Genomic DNA, 12,155 nt, shown 5'->3' with positions numbered 1-12,155 from the left:
AAGGAAAGGGGGGCGCCGCCCCCCCCCCTCTCCTAGACCAATTCGGACCAGAGGGGGAGGGGGCGCGCGGCCCACCCTGGCCGCCCCTCTCTCTCTCTCCACTAGGGCCCATGAGGCCCATTACTTCTCCCGGGGGGTTCCGGTAACCCTCCGGCACTCCGGTTTTCTCCAAAATCACCCGGAACACTTCCGGTGTCCGAATATAGCCATGCAATATATCAATCTTTATGTCTCGACCATTTCGAGACTCCTCGTCATGTACGTGATCACATCAGGGACTCCGAACTAACTTCCGTACATCAAAACTCATAAACTCATAATATAACTGTCATCGAAACCTTAAGCGTGCAGACCCTACGGGTTTGAGAACAATGTAGACATGACCGAGACATGTCTCTGGTCAATAACCAATAGCGGAACCTGGATGCTCATATTGGCTCCCACATATTCTACAAAGATATTTATCGGTCAGACCGCATAACAACATACGTTGTTCCCTTTGTCATCGGTATGTTACTTGCCCGAGATTCGATCATCGGTGTCTCAATACCTAGTTCAATCTCATTACCAACAAGTCTCTTTACTCGTTTCGTAATTCATCATCTCGCAACTAACTCATTAGTTGCAATGCTTGCAAGGCTTATGTGATGTGGATTACCGAGAGGGCCCAGAGATACCTCTCCGACAATCGGAGTGACTAATCCTAATCTCGAAATACGCCAACCCAACATTTACCTTTGGAGACACCTGTAGAGCTCCTTTATAATCACCCAGTTACGTTGTGACGTTTGGTAGCACACAAAGTGTTCCTCTGGCAAACGGGAGTTGCATAATCTGATAGTCATAGGAACATGTATAAGTCATGAAGAAAGCAATAGCAACATACTAAATGATCGGGTACTAAGCTAACGGAATGGGTCATGTCAATCACATCATTCTCCTAATAATGTGATCATGTTAATCAAATGACAACACATGTCTATGGTTAGGAAACATAACCATCTTTGATTAACGAGCTAGTTAAGTAGAGGCATACTAGTGACGTTTAGTTTGTCTATGTATTCACACAAGTATTATGTTTCCGGATAATACAATTCTAGCATGAATAATAAACATTTATCATGATATAAGGAAATAAAATAATAACATTATTATTGCCTCTAGGGCATATTTCCTTCAGTCTCCCACTTGCACTAGAGTCAATAATCTAGATTACACAGTAATGATTCTAACACCCATATAGCTTTGGTGCTAATCTTGTTTTGCTCGTGGAAGAGGCTTAGTCAATGGGTCTACTACATTCAGATCCGTATGTATCTTGCAAATCTCTATGTCTCCCACCTGGACTAGATCCCGGATGGAATTGAAGCGTCTGTTGATGTGCTTGGTTCTCTTGTGAAATCTGGATTCCTTTGCCAAGGCAATTGCACCAGTATTGTCACAAAAGATTTTCATTGGACCCGATGCACTAGGTATGACACCTAGATCGGATATGAACTCCTTCATCCAGACTCCTTCGTTTGCTGCTTCCGAAGCAGCTATGTACTTCGCTTCACATGTAGATCCCGCCACAACGCTTTGTTTAGAACTACACCAACTGACAACTCCACCGTTTAATGTAAACACGTATCCGGTTTGCGATTTAGAATCGTCCGGATCAGTGTCAAAGATTGCATCAACGTAACCATTTACGATGAGCTCTTTGTCACCTCCATATATGAGAAACATATCCTTAGTCCTTTTCAGGTATTTCAGGATGTTCTTGACCGCTGTCGAGTGATCCACTCCTGGATTACTTTGGTACCTCCCTGCTAGACTTATAGCAAGACACGCATCAGGTCTGGTACACAACATTGCATACGTGATAGAGCCTATGGCTGAAGCATAGGGAACATCTTTCATTTTCTCTCTATCTTCTGTATTGGTCGGGCATTGAGTCTTACTCAATTTCACACCTTGTAACACAGGCAAGAATCCTTTCTTTGCTTGATCCTTTCTGAACTTCTTCTAAACTTTGTCAAGGTATGTGCTTTGTGAAAGTCCAATTAAGCGTCTTGATCTATCTCTATAGATCTTAATGCCCAATATGTAAGCAGCTTCACCGAGGTCTTTCATTGAAAAAATCTTATTCAAGTATCCCTTTATGCTATCCAGAAATTCTATATCATTTCCAATTAGTAATAGGTCATCTACATATAATATCAGAAATGCTACAGAGCTCCCACTCACTTTCTTGTAAATACAGGCTTCTCCAAAAGTCTGTACAAAACCAAATGCTTTGATCACACTATCAAAGCGTTTATTCCAACTCCGAGAGGCTTGCACCAGTCCATAAATGGATCGCTGGAGCTGGCACACTTTGTTAGCTCCCTTTGGATCGACAAAACCTTCCGGCTGCATCATATACAACTCTTCTTCCAGAAATCCATTCAGGAATGCAGTTTTGGCATCCATCTGCCAAATTTCATAATCATAAAATGCGGCAATTGCTACATGATTCGGACAGACTTAAGCATCGCTACGGGTGAGAAGGTCTCATCGTAGTCAATCCCTTGAACTTGTCGAAAACCTTTTGCGACAAGTCAAGCTTTGTAGACAGTAACATTACCGTCAGCGTCAGTCTTCTTCTTGAAGATCCATTTACTTTCAATTGCTTGCCGATCATTGGGCAAGTCAACCAAAGTCCACACTTTGTTCTCATACATGGATCCCCTCTCAGATTTCATGGCTTCAAGCCATTTTGCGGAATCTGGGCTCACCATCGCTTCTTCATAGTTTGTAGGTTCATCATGATCTAGTAGCATGACTTCCAGAACAGGATTACCGTACCACTCTAGTGCGGATCTTACTCTGGTTGATCTACGAGGCTCAGTAGTATCTTGTTCTGAAGTTTCATGATCATCATCGTTAGCTTCCTCACCAATTGGTGTAGGTGTCACAGAAACTGGTTTCTATGATGTACTACTTTCCAGTAAGGGAGCAGGTACAATTACCTCATCAAGTTCTACTTTCCTCCCACTCACTTCTTTTGAGAGAAACTCCTTCTCTAGGAAGTTTTTGAATTTAGCAACAAAAGTCTTGCCTTTGGATCTGTGATAGAAGGTGTATCCAATAGTTTCCTTTGGATATCCTATGAAGACACATTTCTCCGATTTGGGTTCGAGCTTATCAGGTTGAAGCTTTTTCACATAAGCATCGCAGCCCCAAACTTTCAGAAACGACAACTTTGGTTTCTTGCCAAACCACAGTTCATAAGGCATCGTCTCAACGGATTTTGATGGTGCCCTATTTAACGTGAATGCGGCCGTCTCTAGAGCATAACCCCAAAACGATAGAGGTAAATCAGTAAGAGACATCATAGATCGCACCATATCAAGTGAAGTACGATTACGATGTTCGGACACACCATTACGCTGTGGTGTTCCGGGTGGCGTGAGTTGCGAAACTATTCCGCATTGTTTCAAATGTACACCAAACTCGTAACTCAAATATTCTCCTCCACGATCAGATCGTAGGAATTTTATTTTCTTGTTACGATGATTTTCAACTTCACTATGAAATTCTTTGAACTTTTCAAATGTTTCAGACTTATGTTTCATTAAGTAGATGTACCCATATCTGCTTAAGTCATCTGTGAAGGTGAGAAAATAACGATATCCGCCACGAGCCTCGACATTCATCGGACCACATACATCTGTATGTATGATTTCCAACAAATCTGTTGCTCTCTCCATAGTACTGGAGAACGGTGTTTTTGTCATCTTACCCATAAGGCACGGTTCACAAGTACCAAGTGATTCATAATCAAGTGGTTCCAAAAGTCCATCAGTATGGAGTTTCTTCATGCGCTTTATACCGATATGACCTAAACGGTAGTGCCACAAATAAGTTGCACTATCATTATCAACTCTGGATCTTTTGGCTTCAACATTATGAATATGTGTGTCACTACTATCGAGATTTAATAATAATAGACCATTCTTCATGGGTGCATGACCATAAAAGATTTTACTCATATAAATAGAACAACCATTATTCTCTGATTTAAATGAATAACCGTCTCGCATCAAACAAGATCCAGATATAATGTTCATTCTCAACGCTGGCACCAAATAACAATTATTTAGGTCTAACACTAATCCCGAAGGTAGATGTAGAGGTAGCGTGCCGACCGCGATCACATCGACTTTGGAAGCATTTACCACGCGCATCGTCACCTCGTCCTTAGCCAATCTTCGCTTAATCCGTAGTCCCTGTTTCGAGTTGCAAATGTTAGCAACAGAACCAGTATCAAATACCCAGGTGCTACTGCGAGCATTAGTAAGGTACACATAAATAACATGTATATCGCATATACCTTTGTTCACCTTGCGATCCTTCTTATCCGCCAAATACTTGGGGTAGTTCCGCTTCCAGTGACCAGTCTGCTTGCAGTAGAAGCACTCAGTTTCAGGCTTAGGTCCAGATTTGGGTTTCTTCTCTTGAGCAGCAACTTGCTTGCTGTTCTTTTTGAAGTTCCCCTTCTTCTTCCCTTTGCCCTTTTTCTTGAAACTAGTGGTCTTGTTGACCATCAACACTTGATGCTCCTTCTTGATTTCTACCTCCGCAGCTTTCAGCATTGCGAAGAGCTAGGGAATAGTCTTATTCATCCCTTACATATTATAGTTCATCACGAAGCTCTTGTAGCTAGGTGGCAGTGATAGGAGAATTCTGTCAATGACGCAATCATCTGGAAGATTAACTCCCAATTGAATCAAGTGATTATTATACCCAGACATTTTGAGTATATGCTCACTGACAGAACTGTTCTCCTCCATCTTGCAGCTATAGAACTTATTGGAGACTTCATATCTCTCAATCCAGGCATTTCCTTGAAATATTAACTTCAACTCTTGGAACATCTCATATGCTCCATGACGTTCAAAACGTCGTTGAAGTCCCGATTCTAAGATGTAAAGCATGGCACACTGAACTATCGAGTAGTCATCAGCATTGCTCTGCCAGACGTTCATAACATCTGGTGTTGCTCCAGCAGCAGGCCTGGCACCCAGCGGTGCTTCCAGGACGTAATTATTCTGTGCAGCAATGAGGATAACCCTCAAGTTACGGACCCAGTCCGTGTAATTGCTACCATCATCTTTCAACTTTTCTTTCTCAAGGAACGCATTAAAATTCAAGGGAATAACAGCACGGGCCATCTATCTACAATCAAACATAAACAAGCAAGATACTATCAGGTACTAAGTTCATGATAAATTTAAGTTCAATTAATCATATTACTAAAGAACTCCCACTTAGATAGACATCCCTCTAATCCTCTAAGTGATCACGTGATCCAAATCAACTAAACCATGTCCGATCATCACGTGAGATGGAGTAGTTTCATTGGTGAACATCACTATGTTGATCATATCTACTATATGATTCATGCTTGACCTTTCAGTCTACGTGTTCTGAGGCCATATCTTTATATGCTTGGCTCCTCAAGTATAACCTGAGTATTCCGCGTGTGCAACTGTTTTGCACCCGTTGTATTTGAACGTAGAGCCTATCACACCCGACCATCACGTGGTGTCTCAGCACGAAGAACTTTCACAACGGTGCATACTCAGGGAGAACACTTCTTGATAATTAGTGAGAGATCATCTTAAAATGCTACCGTCAATCAAAGCAAGATAAGATGCATAAAAGATAAACATCACATGCAATCAATATAAGTGATATGATATGTCCATCATCATCTTGTGCTTGTGATCTCTATGTTCGAAGCACCATAATGATCACCATCGTCACCGGCGCGACACCTTGATCATCATCGTAGCATCGTTGTCGTCTCACCAATCTTATGCTTCCATGACTATCGCTACCTCTTAGTGATAAAGTAAAGCATTACAGCGCAATTGCATTGCATACAATAAAGCGACAACCATATGGCTCCTGCCAGTTGCCGATAACTCAGTTACAAAACATGATCATCTCATACAATAAAATTTAGCATCATGTCTTGACCATATCACATCACAACATGCCCTGCAAAAACAAGTTAGACGTCCTCTACTTTGTTGTTGCAAGTTTTACGTGGCTACTACGGGCTTAGCAAGAACCATTCTTACCTACGCATCAAAACCACAACGATAGTTTGTCAAGTTGGTGCTGTTTTAACCTTCACAAGGACCGGGCGTAGCCACACTCGGCTCAACTAAAGTTGGAGAAACTGACACCCGCCAGCCACCTGTGTGCAAAGCATGTCGGTAGAACCAGTCTCGCATAAGTGTACGCGTAATGTCGGTCCGGGCCGCTTCATCCAACAATACCGCCGAACCAAAGTATGACATGCTGGTAAGCAGTATGACTTATATCGCCCACAACTCACTTGTGTTCTACTCGTGCATAACATCAACGCATAAAACCTGGCTCGGATGCCACTGTTGGGGAACGTAGTAATTTCAAAAAATTTGCTACGCACATGCAAGATCATGGTGATGCATAGCAACGAGAGGGGAGAGTGTGATCTATGTACCCTCGTAGACCGACAGCGGAAGCGTTATGACAACGCGGTTTATGTAGTCGTATGTCTTCACGGCCCGACCGATCAAGCATCGAAACTACGGCACCTCCGAGTTTTAGCACACGCCAGCTCGATGACGATCCCCGGACTCCGATCCAGCAAAGTGTCGGGGAAGAGTTCCGTCAGCACGATGGCGTGGTGACGATCTTGATGTTCTACCATCGCAGGGCTTCGCCTAAGCACTCCTACTATATTATTGAGGAGTATGGTGGAAGGGGGCACCGCACACGGCTAAGAAAATGATCACGAAGATCAACTTATGTGTCTAGGGGTGCCCCTGCCCCCATATATAAAGGAGCAAGGGGGGAGGCCGGCCGGCCCTAGGGCGCGCCAAGGAGGAGTCCTCCTCCTCCTAATAGGAGTTGGACTCCCCTCTTTCCTACTCCTACTAGGAGGGGGGAAGGAAGGGGAAGAGGGAGAAGGAAAGGGCCCCCCCCCTCTCCTAGTCCAATTCAGACCAGAGGGGGAGGGGGCGCGCGGCCCACCCTGGCCGCCCCTCTCTCTCTCCACTAGGGCCCATAAGGCCCATTACTTCTCCCGGGGGGTTCCGGTAACCCTCCGGCACTCCGGTTTTCCCCGAAATCATCCGGAACACTTCCGGTGTCCGAATATAGCCGTCCAATATATCAATCTTTATGTCTCGACCATTTTGAGACTCCTCGTCATGTACGTGATCACATCCGGGACTCCGAACTAACTTCGGTACATCAAAACTCATAATCTCATAATATAACTGTCATCGAAACCTTAAGCGTGCGGACCCTACGGGTTCGAGAACAATGTAGACATGACCGAGACATGTCTCTGGTCAATAAGCAATAGCTGAACCTGGATGCTCATATTGGCTCCCACATATTCTACGAAGATCTTTATCGGTGAGACCGCATAACAACATACGTTGTTCCCTTTGTCATCGTTATGTTACTTGCCCGAGATTCGATCGTCGGTATCTCAATACCCAGTTCAATCTCGTAACCAGCAAGTCTCTTTACTCGTTTCGTAATACATCATCTCGTAACTAACTCATTAGTTCTAATGCTTCCAAGGCTTATGTGATGTGCATTACCGAGAGGGCCCAGAGATACCTCTCCGACAATCGGAGTGACAAATCCTAATCTCGAAATACGCCAACCCAACATTTACCTTTGGAGACACCTGTAGAGCTCCTTTGTAATCACCCAGTTACGTTGTGACGTTTGGTAGCACACAAAGTGTTCCTCCGGCAAACGGGAGTTGCATAATCTCATAGTCATAGGAACATGTATAAGTCATGAAGAAAGCAATAGCAACATACGAAACGATCGGGTGCTAAGCTAATGGAATGGGTCATGTCAATCACATCATTCTCCTAATAGTGTGATCCCGTTAATCAAATGACAACACATGTCTATGGTTAGGAAACATAACCATCTTTGATTAACGAGCTAGTCAAGTAGAGGCATACTAGTGACGTTTAGTTTGTCTATGTATTCACACAAGTATTATGTTTCCGGATAATACAATTGTAGCATGAATAATAAACATTTATCATGATATAAGGAAATAAAATAATAACATTAATATTGCCTCTAGGGCATATTTCCTTCAGATCGATCTCCCTTAATACATGAGGTAGGCCTCTCTCCTCCTCCACACATATACCAGCCATTGTACCTCTATAGTTAATTAGGCCTCCCTCCCCACACCACCACACACCGATAGTCGAGCGCTGTAGGTAGGTATCCATGCAACAGAGACAAACTGCACATGTCCCCTCTCTTGTTCTAGTAGGCCAGCCACTCTATATCTTTGACGTGGGCACACACAAATTCTATTGCACTCTTTATCGACCACGCGCGCACACACACAGACATCATCCCTCTCTTTGATTCTATGGACACCTCAAGTCAATGATACCTCCACTCTCTTCTCGTGGATCGCCCCCTCTATATATGTGATATATCCAGGACTCTATTTCACACACATTGCATATGTTAAATTTTTTGATTGACCCCTCCCCCCACAAAAACTCTCATGAACCCTTACACTCTATCTCTCTATGTTTGTATCTCTCTCACATAACCCCACGTAGGTGGTGTACGTATACAAGAAGAGAATAGGTGACCGTGCACGTACTCACGCTTCGTGCCCAGCCACACCCGCGTGGGTACACGGTGGAGCTCATTTCTATACGAAATGGCAGCCCACGTGCTAATTTGAACGTGTGTAGCGGTTGTTTACCAATGGAGGTCATGTACCATGCGTGCACGAAACAAAGTTTGACTTGACGCGTTGGCACATTATTTTTAAATAAAGTTATATCGCTCAATAGCACGTACACAAAATATAAAATGAATTTTATGGAGAAAAAGGTAGTCCGCTCCACTATATACAATGGAGCCTCCCCGCCTGGTTTGTCTCTCTTCAGAGTATCTCACACAAGGCTGCGGTGGCCTCTCTCTCTCTCACCGTTGGTCACTAATGTGGCCGCATCCCGTCCGTCAGCGGAAAGGGAGGACATGCATCATTTCTCCATTCGATGGTGCCAAGGCAGCAAGTCCCGATCTATGGTACTCACCGTTCTCTCTGACCAAGCTCCGGCACGGTTGGGCCTACACCACCTTCTCGCTGCCGCAGTATGGGCAGATTCCGCCCGCCGCCGCTCACCTAGTTACATCCCGACGACCTCCAGGTATCCCATCCAGCCTTGCTCATCTGCCCGTCCGCCCACATCGCTGCATGTGGATCTTCCATAGTTCTTTGCACAAAACGTTGCTCGTCCGGCGTACTTTCCATAATGCAATCTCATCCTCACACCGTTTTAGACAAACACAAATGTCATCAACAACTGTCATCAAGGACAAGGAATATGCTTCTTTTTGTCATCACAACTGTCATCAACAATATTTTTCTTTTTACAAATTTCAAATGGGCATATTTTAGAGTGTAGATTCACTCATTTTGGTTCGTATGTGTACTCCCTCCATTGCTAAATATTTTTCTTTCTAGAGATTTCAACAAGTGACTACATACGGAGCAAAATGAGTGATTCTACACTCTAAAATATGTCTATATACATCCGTATGTGGTAGTCCATTTGAATCTCTAAAAAGACAAATATTGGAGTAGTCACTAGTTGAAATCTCTAGAAAGACAAATACTCTAGAGTATATTTAAGAACTGAGGGGGTAGTGCATAGCCGCACGGGAGACTCAGACCGGTCGTTGCGCCGCATTAATAGTGAGTAATGAGCAGTCAAATCATAAGCCCCACCTGTGCCACTGTAAGTTGCTCGGAAGAAGCAACCATCAATACGCTCTTCTTTGAATCCGCTTGTACTACTCCATTCGTCACTGTTGATAGAGCACACTTCAGAAAAAGAGAAAATCTTTGGGACCAAGGCGACTAGCGATCGGCCTGAAAAATAGCATTGGTAGATATAGCACGGCGTCTATTACTAGAGGAAATAATGCGTACACACATGCATGCAGTGCCTTCACCCTGGCTACACACATGCATGCACTTACTCCACTCCGTAGTACTACATCGAGAGAAAATTGCGGTTACCACGCCCTAATTAATTGAGCATTAAACCAAACGCGTCTAAAGTCTCTCTGGTGGTGGAAATGCATTGAGAGAAATGCATCATAATGAAGTGCGCCCTGTAAACTGTGATGAAGGGAGGAGTAGTATGAAGGTGCAAAACCAAGTACGCGTATGGCCAATTGGTCAATGCACCTCCTCTTGGCATATCGCTGACATGTGGGACCGGAGTGTGAGCAAACCGATCTCAATTGACGGCAAAATGGTCAATCCACCATTCCTTGAGTGAGACGAGGAGCCAGAACACACAGACGGGCTCGCACGTAGGCCAAGATATATTCGAGCATGGTTGATCGATATCATCATTACATGTTGGGCTGCCGTTTTCCGCCCTTCTCCGGAATAAATGTGTACTTTATCGGAGATTAAAAAAAAGAGTACAGAGGCTCCACCATGCGGTTCTAGTAGTAGTACTACTCGTACTAATAAACCTTGCGCTTAGCTCTTCGCCTCTTCGTGAAGTCAAACAATGATGGTACTTCGCATGTTCGGTACTAGTACAGTGTATTCAGCTGGCAATCTGACACCGAATGAACTGATGCATGTCCACCACCTGGGCGAGGGTACGTTGCATTAGTCAAAAGGCGTAAGCGAGCTTCACCTTGTCCTGCAAGCTTCTCCTCATTCTACGAGTTGACGGAACACAACAACAAGTAGTGCTAGTCCATACTCCCTTCATTCCGGTTAATATGGCTTATTCTTTTTTGTGTCTAAATGAGAGAGCTTTATTCATATATAAGAATTGTTAGGATGATCCGCCAAGACACTGGTCACTAGGAAGCGAGGTACCCCGCAAAAAAGAAGTAGGAAGCGAGGTGTTTCATCAAGCCAGCTCTCGGCCACATTCAAATTGCAGCAAGCATGGTTCGCACAAAGATGCGCCGCAAGGTTTGCTGACCTGTTTACAAGCTGAATAACAAAAAAGAGGAAATATTACCGAGCGCTCCTATTTGTAACAGCATATGAGCCAGAATTAAGCGATAATTGTGGTGAGTGTTCCATGGAATCAACTTCCATTATCACATGCGAGAACCCTCGAAGAGAACCAAATGTGTTGAAGATTGCTTTATCACATTTTAAATATATAATAAGAGTGCAGATGCTCCTCCATCCGGTTTGTAGTACTAGTATATTACATACCTCTATACACTATAGTAGTAGTACTAGTACTAGTAAACTTTGCGCTTGGATGTTCGCCTCTTCGAGAAGTGCAACAATAATAGTAGTAGTACAATGTATGCTTCTGGCAATCTGACACCGAATTAACTGTTGCACGTTGACCGCCTGAGCGAAGGAGAGCTTGCATTAGTCAAAAGTTTCTCCTTGTCCTATGAGCCACCGTGCGCAAGCTTCTCCCGTCCTGCAAGCTTCTCCTCGTTCGACATGTTTACGGGACACAATAAAGTAATGCTAGTCCATACTGCCTCCTCTCCGGTTAATATGGCTTAATTTCAAATGAGATAAATACACTGTCTGTCACTGTATATTTGTAAAAATAAGGTCAGTGGACATCATAATACGCTCATGGCGCTCAATATATACATTTTCTGGTGTTTATACGGTCAATAGCTCACCCTGGCTGAGTATGTGTGTGCATGCACATGTAGGTTGAGCACTTGAGCGTGACCGTGTGTGTTCCTCGTGTGCTCGGACATGCATGCATTAGGGCATCGCGCGCATTTTGCCGTCCATGTGTACGTGTGACTATTGCATACACGTAGGGGGAGTACGTGTAGGGGCCACTAAAGGAGAAGTCAAATCACACAGTAAGTTAGTCGGAAGAAGCAACCATCATTTCACTCTTCAATGACACGTACGCAATATAAATTGGTTGATATGGAGAGAAAAATAAAACCACTATATATACACTAGCAGGAGCCTAAGCTACAAGCCTGCTTGCTGGGGTTTCTCTCTTCACAAGCACAGAACGACAGTGGCCACACCGCTGGTCACATATCCGGCCTGATCCCACAGCTAGGGGACGGGAACAATGTTCTGCGTAGAC

The sequence above is a fragment of the Triticum dicoccoides genome, chromosome 2A (genome assembly GCF_002162155.2).
Source record: "Triticum dicoccoides isolate Atlit2015 ecotype Zavitan chromosome 2A, WEW_v2.0, whole genome shotgun sequence".
Lineage (NCBI taxonomy): Eukaryota > Viridiplantae > Streptophyta > Magnoliopsida > Poales > Poaceae > Triticum > Triticum dicoccoides.
This window is presented reverse-complemented; position numbering follows the sequence as displayed.